The sequence below is a fragment of the Mus musculus genome, chromosome 8 (assembly GCF_000001635.26).
Source record: "Mus musculus strain C57BL/6J chromosome 8, GRCm38.p6 C57BL/6J".
NCBI lineage: Eukaryota > Metazoa > Chordata > Mammalia > Rodentia > Muridae > Mus > Mus musculus.
In genome coordinates, this window is record NC_000074.6 from 8,576,200 (window position 1) to 8,583,123 (window position 6,924).

At 46.0% G+C, this 6,924-nt stretch overlaps 1 long non-coding RNA gene across 1 annotated transcript; it reads left to right on the forward strand.

The window, feature by feature from the left end:
• Positions 1-322: 322 nt before the first annotated feature.
• Gm31463 lies at positions 323-4,143 on the forward strand. The gene is made up of 4 exons (XR_378696.1): positions 323-503; positions 1,671-2,055; positions 2,357-2,546; positions 3,421-4,143. It is a non-coding gene; the product is annotated as a predicted gene, 31463 (long non-coding RNA).
• Positions 4,144-6,924: the final 2,781 nt, after the last annotated feature.

Sequence of the window (6,924 nt, forward strand, 5' to 3'; positions counted from 1 at the left end):
TTCCCAGGTTAAAGAGGCCCTGTGTTTGCAGGGTCTCTGCACCCACAGTTGTATTGACTGTGAGACACTTCCTATCCCCACACTGTAGGCAGATTTCTACAAACATCCTGCCTGCCTGTTTCCCAGCGGGTAAATGAGCAGTTCTTTCTCTTCCTTTCAGATCTATTTATAGTGTAGACACGAACGCCCCCCTCCACCTCCCCCCCCCCCCCAGTCACTTCAGAGAACAAAGCAAAGCATATTTGCTCTTCTTAAGAGTGTGGACTCAGGAAGCACTGCCAACTGAGAGCTCCTATGGGCCCTTCGCTGAAATGACATGCGCACAACACCCGTTGGTCAACTGTGAGTTGACATAAGGGGCTCAGGCTGTAGGAGACAGTGGCTGTTGAATAAGCTCACAACTTGTTGAGGGAATCACACACCAGCCATGCTTCACAGGTGAGTTAGCAGAAGCATGAAGAAAGGATGCACAGCCTGCCACAGAAGAGCTGTGGGGTGCACAGGTAAGGTTCTCTAAAAGGGGGACCTAGAACCCGTCAGAGAACATGGGAGAGAGTTGCGCGCAGAGCGTGAGTTCCGGAAGAAGGTTGTCTGGGAGGTTGCGTGGATCACAGCAGCAATGGCTATTGTCCTCAAGCTCCTTCAGAATGTGGGATGCCTGCCTCTCTCTCCTTCTCCCTCCCTCTCTCCCTCCCCTTTTCCTAACTTTAACCCACAGCACTGGCCAGTCTGGTCACAATGAGCTCCAGAGAGCTCCAGCAAAAGGGCCAGAGCAGAGCCGCTGTTGACTGCCCTGCCGACTTAGCCTCCTCCCTGTCCCAACAGCAAACACCTCTTGGTTCAGTTTCAGTTGGCAGGAATCCAGGCGCGCTTCACCTGGTTCCCCTTGGCCTGAGTTAAAGGCAGTCTGACTACAGCAACACTAGAAAGGAATGAAGGGTACATCCACGTCATTCCCACAGACAGACCTTATAAGTGGAAATGGCTCTACCTGGCTGACAATCCAAGACTGAAGACGCCCAAGGTAGAAGTCACACACTTTCACAGTCCCACTAAAAAATGGCACCCCTGTTAGGTGTGGTGGCATATCACCTTTGACCCCAGCCCTGAGGAGGCAGAGGCAGATGTATTTCTTTGAGTTCGAGGTCAGCCTGGTCTACACAGGAAATTCCAGGATAGCCAGAGTAAACCTGTCTCCAAAAAAGGAAACAAAACCAAAAGCAAACAAAAAAGGCATCCAATAACATTGACCATTTTCTGTTAGTTGAGGGCTGCGCCCTATATGGCTGGTGATGCAAAAATCACCAGCATTTCTGAAGGCATCGCTGGCTGGTGATGTAATGCCTAGGAGCTGAAGGCTATGGCATCCTCCATAGTTACATTAATAACTCGAGGTAACCTTTAGCAGGCATTTATTAAACGCTAGGTACAGTATTAAATTCATTATTTACTTTAGTTCTCATTACAGCCATGTGAGCTGGCAAGAATCATCTCTCCTTCAGTTGAGAAAAGTGTAATTAATGTGGGCAAAGAAGCCCCGACTATCTGTGGACCTGGGACTCAGACCCAGTGTATCTCTCCCTGAGCCCCATTCATGCCAGCCCCCTGATTGTTGTCTTCCTCCAGTATCTAGCCTCTCCTGTGACCTTATTTAATTATGGTCCTCACAGGCACTTCAGAATAAGGCACAGTGCTCGCAGCGCTCCAGAGAACGAAACAATAAGACAAAGAAAGATGCTCAACAGGACCTTACGACAGCAGTCCCACGTGCGCAAGATCAGCTCTCAGAGCACTAAGGGCTGTTATTGCTGGAGAGTAGAGAAAATTGCCCATTCACAAATTGAATCGCAGACCTGCAGTCCTGACCTGGAGGTGTGTGATCTTACCCAGTACTGAGCACTGGTCCATCGACCTTCTATGTTCTCAGTATTGCGGCATTGTGAAGCCTGCCAGACACAGTTGACAAGACTGGCTGTGCACAAAAGCCAGCTCTCCGAGGACAATGCATGGAATTCTCACTGAAATTCAACACAAAAATATAAATTTGACACCACAGTGAGTAAACACAAAAATATAGAAATGCCTTTCAAAAGTCGCTAAGACTAAGAACTGGAGAGGTTGGGAAGGAAACATGACGCCGACTCTGACTGTGTGATTCAAAGATGAAGTGTGCTTGGCTCGGTTCTATAATGATAGCTTTGTCTCTGTTTACTCCGGGATCACAAAGGCCTTTGTGCAAGTATTTCATGCCCAAGAGGCACTAGGAGATGGGGAGTATTATTATCCATATTTTGGATGAGCGAGCAGATACTTTGCTTGCAAACTCATCCTTGACTAGTCTTCCCTTCCCGAGCAGGTGCGTGCAGCAGCCTCTCAGTCCTTGGTACTGGCCTGGACCACTAGGGAGACACGGAAGACAAGATACTCATTGTCCATGGGAGAGAAGACTCTAGGTGCTTTGAAAAGATAGGACCTGTGACAAGATGGAGACCCGAAAGAGAAAGAGCCTTCTCGGCGCTGTGAGAAAAGGTTGACATGGTAGAAATGTAAGCCAGACCCTGAAGAAGGAGAGGCGAGGGCACAGTACGGTTAGCACAATAAGCAGTCTGGTCTGGGCATTTACGGAGTGCACACTAAATGAAGGGTCCAACTTCAGCCACTCACTGGCCTCCCTGGCACATTTCATTTCTCTTTAATTTAGCACAACATATACATTTTGTCACTTGCTTGGGCTGCACCTGTGTGCCTGAGGGACATAATGCAATCGTGCTAGGTGGAACCTCTGGAATTTATTCATTCAAAAGCAAGGGTCAACAAGAACAGGACTACACACACACACACACACACACACACACTTTTGTTTTGTTTTGTTCTGTTCTGCTTTTTGTTTTTTGTTTTTTGAGACAGGCCTTTTTTTTGTGTAGCATAGGCCTGACTGTCCTGGACTCACTTTGTAGACCAGGCTAGCCTCAATCTCACAGAGATCCACCTGCCTCTGCCTCCTGAGTGCTGAGTTTAAAGGTTTACACAACCATGACTGGCAACACATGCATTTTTTTCCATTTTTTATTAGGTATTTAGCTCATTTACATTTCCAATGCTATACCAAAAGTCCCCCATACCCACCCACCCCCACTTCCCTGCCCACCCACTCCCCCTTTTTGGCCCTGGTGTTCCCCTGTACTGGGGCATATAAAGTTTGCAAGTCCAATGGGCCTCTCTTTCCAGTGATGGCCGACTAGGCCATCTTTTGATATATATGCAGCTAGAGTCAAGAGCTCCGGGGTACTGGTTAGTTCATAATGTTGTTCCACCTATAGGGTTGCAGATCCCTTTAGCTCCTTGGTTACTTTCTCTAGCTCCTCCATTGGGAGCCCAACACATGCATTTTTAAACAGAGATTCCTCTCACCCTTTCCAGCCCCAAGGATGCTGTGGCATGGTGCTATGAAACAGGAAGCTTTCCTAGACCCTAAACCTGCTGGCACCTCCATCTAGGACTCTCAGCTTCCAGAGCAGTGGAGAATGTGTGGCAGCCATTACTACAACACATAGCCTGTGGTGTTTCCACGCCGGTAGCCCAAATGGATGAAGATAGTCTCCTTAGTGTTGTTCTCTTTGACTTCACATTTGTTCCTATGACTCTGCAGTCTATCAGAACCACAAGAGGAGAACATACGTGGCTGCACAATAGGGAAAGCCATGCCATTCCCTCGAAAGCACGTGTCAGGGACAGGACTCTGCTCATCAGCGTGCTTCGTGATGTGAAGGACGCTCTGCTCTCTCCCACTGACTTAGGACCCCTCTGTGGATAGAGCTTTCTTCCCTGCTTGGTGGGCACCGCACTGAGATCCCCTCCTGGACTGCTGTTATGGTTAGGATGTGAAATGTCCCCCACAGGCCCAAAGGTTAGAACTTTTGGTCCCCTAGATGGTGTTGTTTTAGAAGGTTGTAGGAACCTTTAGGCTGGAAGAAGTATTCCCTGGCCTCTATCTGCTCTATCCTTCACCCAAATGCAAGCAAACTCCTGCTGCCTTGCCCACCATGAGAGACCATATCCCTTCAAACTGTGGTAGAACACACACACAGGACTATCCAATGCCTGTAGTCACCAGAGAAAAGCAAATAAACACTACGTTGAGATTCCATCTCACCCCAGACAGAATGACAGCAAAAAAAAAACAACATAAGCATGTAACAATGTAAGTATATACCAGTGTAAGAATGTGGGTAATAAGGAGCCTTTATACACTGTTGGTGCACATGCAAATCAGTCCAGCCACCATAGAAGTCAGTATAGAGTGTCCTCAACAAACTAAAGCTAGACCTACTGATGTGTTTATAAAAAGATAAAAGAGATAGGAGATATGTTCTACAGGGGTCTTGAGTATAGAGGAAGGGGATGTCTCAGCCGGCCCATGCCAAGCCACCCCTTTGCCCTGAGGGACCAGCCACATGACAGTATAGTATAGAATAGAGTTTATTCAGGGCATGGGGGAGGAGAGTTAAGAGAGTAGTAGAGGCAGAGAGAGGGAGAGAAAGGGAGAGATTAGAGAAGTAGAGGCTGGCCATGACCACTTGGAGAGAGGGGGAAGGGAATGGGGAAGGGATGGGGAAGGGCAAGGGGGTGGGGAGCAAGAAGGGAAGAGCCTAAGAGAGCAAGAGAACAAGAGAGTGAGGAGGGGCCAAGCAGCCCTTTTTATAATGGGCCAGGCCTACTTGGTTGTTGCCAGGTAAATGAGAGGTGGAGCATACTTGGCTGTTGCCAAGCAACTGTGGGGTGGAGTTTAGACAGAATGCTAACCCCTACTATGTGATCCAGCTATATCACTCCTGGGTGTTAACCAAAAGGACTTGAGGTTGGCACACCCCAGAGGCATTCCCATACTGGGATGTATACATCACTGTTCATAATGACTAAGTTACAGAAAAAAAATCTGTTGTCCGTCAGCAGAGGAACAACTATAAAAAACGAAAGAAGTTGCTGGGCGTGGTGGCATATGCCTTTAATCCCAGCTCTACAAAGTGAGTTCCAGGACAGCCAGGGCTACACAGAGAAACCCTGTCTCAAAAAAAAAAAAAAAAAAAAAAAAAGAAAGAAAGAAAGAAAGGAAAAGAAAAAAAGAAAAAGAAAGAAGTTGTAACTGGAGAGGTGACTCAGTCAATAAGCTGCTTACTGTACAATCATGAGGCCCTGAGTTCACATCCCCAGCATCCAAGTAAAACCTGGTTGTGAGGTGTGGCTGTGTAATGCACTAGACTGGCAGACACAGGAGGGTATCTGGGGCTTGCAGGACACTAATCTAGCTACCAGTAAATTCCAAGTTCAGATCTTCCATCTCAGCATTAACCTCTGGCTCCATATGAGTGAGCACATATATGTCCATATGGAGCACATATATGTCCATATGCCCACACATATACATGCACATACACACGTACAGGCACACAGAGAAAAGAAGAAGTTGTGTCTTATGTTTGAAAATGGTTGCAGCTGGAGAGAATCATATTAAGCAAATTAAGTCAGTCTCAGAAAAACAAATGCCACCTTTCTCTTGCTTTGGGCCCTAATCTTTATAGACACATAAAATCAAACACATACAGATGACATGAAAGGGGACTCAAGACTCTCTCAGGGAACAAAGGAGATTAATAGGGTGAGAAAAGACGGGACAGAGGGGTAGGACAGAAATTACTCAAAGTATATTTTATACTTCCATGAAACTGGCCTCATGTAATCCAGTATAATAAAATTAAAAGACCTTAAAAAAAAAAAAAAGTGAATCACTGGCTTTGGAGACAAAAGTCCAGAACAGCCTTTTGTCAGCTTTTCTCTACCAAATAGTATTTAAGCCTTCAGAACCTGCTAACGCTTGTCTTTCTCAGAACTACAAAAATAAAAAGTGCCGGGTGCTTCAACCCTGAACCGTGAGTTTGCTTTGAGCTTAATCTGTTTTGAGCACACTCACGTGATTTCACATAAGACAGCAGGGATCCATGGCTGTGCCTCTGTCCAAGCATGGTTGAGAGGCAGCCCAAGGTCCTGGGTGGAGTGTTCTGCTGTTCCACGCTTCCTCCCCGGGCAGAGGAACAACTAGTGCTCTCTGGAGATGTCTGCCTATTAGCCGCTGCTTCTACAGGGTTTTTCTCTCCAAGTGGGCTTTGACCTATTGAAGATGCAGATCAACCTTCACGTTCTTTTCCTGTGATTTTTCTCTGATATTCCCCCCAAATATTAAGGCACTGTCTCCACTTTGCCCCACAGTAAGCTAGCACAGAACTCTTGTGACATTTTTCAATTTTTTTTTGAGCCAAGGTTTTATTCTAAAGATACATTTGTTTACAGTCCTTCCCAACAAAATAACCAGTCAGATATATTCTTTCCATTTTTGTCAACAAAGGATCCACCACAGTCTCTGTTGAACAAATGACTAAATTCCTTTTTAACTTGAATGTATTCTACTCAAAATTCACATGCAAAGTTAAACCCTAATATGAAAATCTTGAGAGGAGGACCCAGTGTAGAAGCTTTACGAATGAAATCTGTGACCTTATCAAACAGCTAAAAGGAAAAACTAAGTGCTTTTTGCCCTCTACCATGTGCAGAAATGAGGCAGCCCTCAACAGACACCAATTGATACCTCTTGGTCCTCCAGATTACAAGAAGTACATGTGTGTTGTCTGTAGAGTAATCAGGCTCAGGCAATGTGTTACAGTAGTAGAGATGGACTAAAATAACACTTAACCATAACTTTGTCTTTAACCCTACGTTCAATATATAATCCACCCAAGACTACCTGTTGCCATACAAATTCAGAAGAAAGGTGGTGTACTGGTTGGTCTTGTGTCAACTTGACACAAGCTAGAGTCATCAGACACAAAGGAGTCTCAGTGGAGGAAATGCTTCCATGAGATCCAGCTGAAA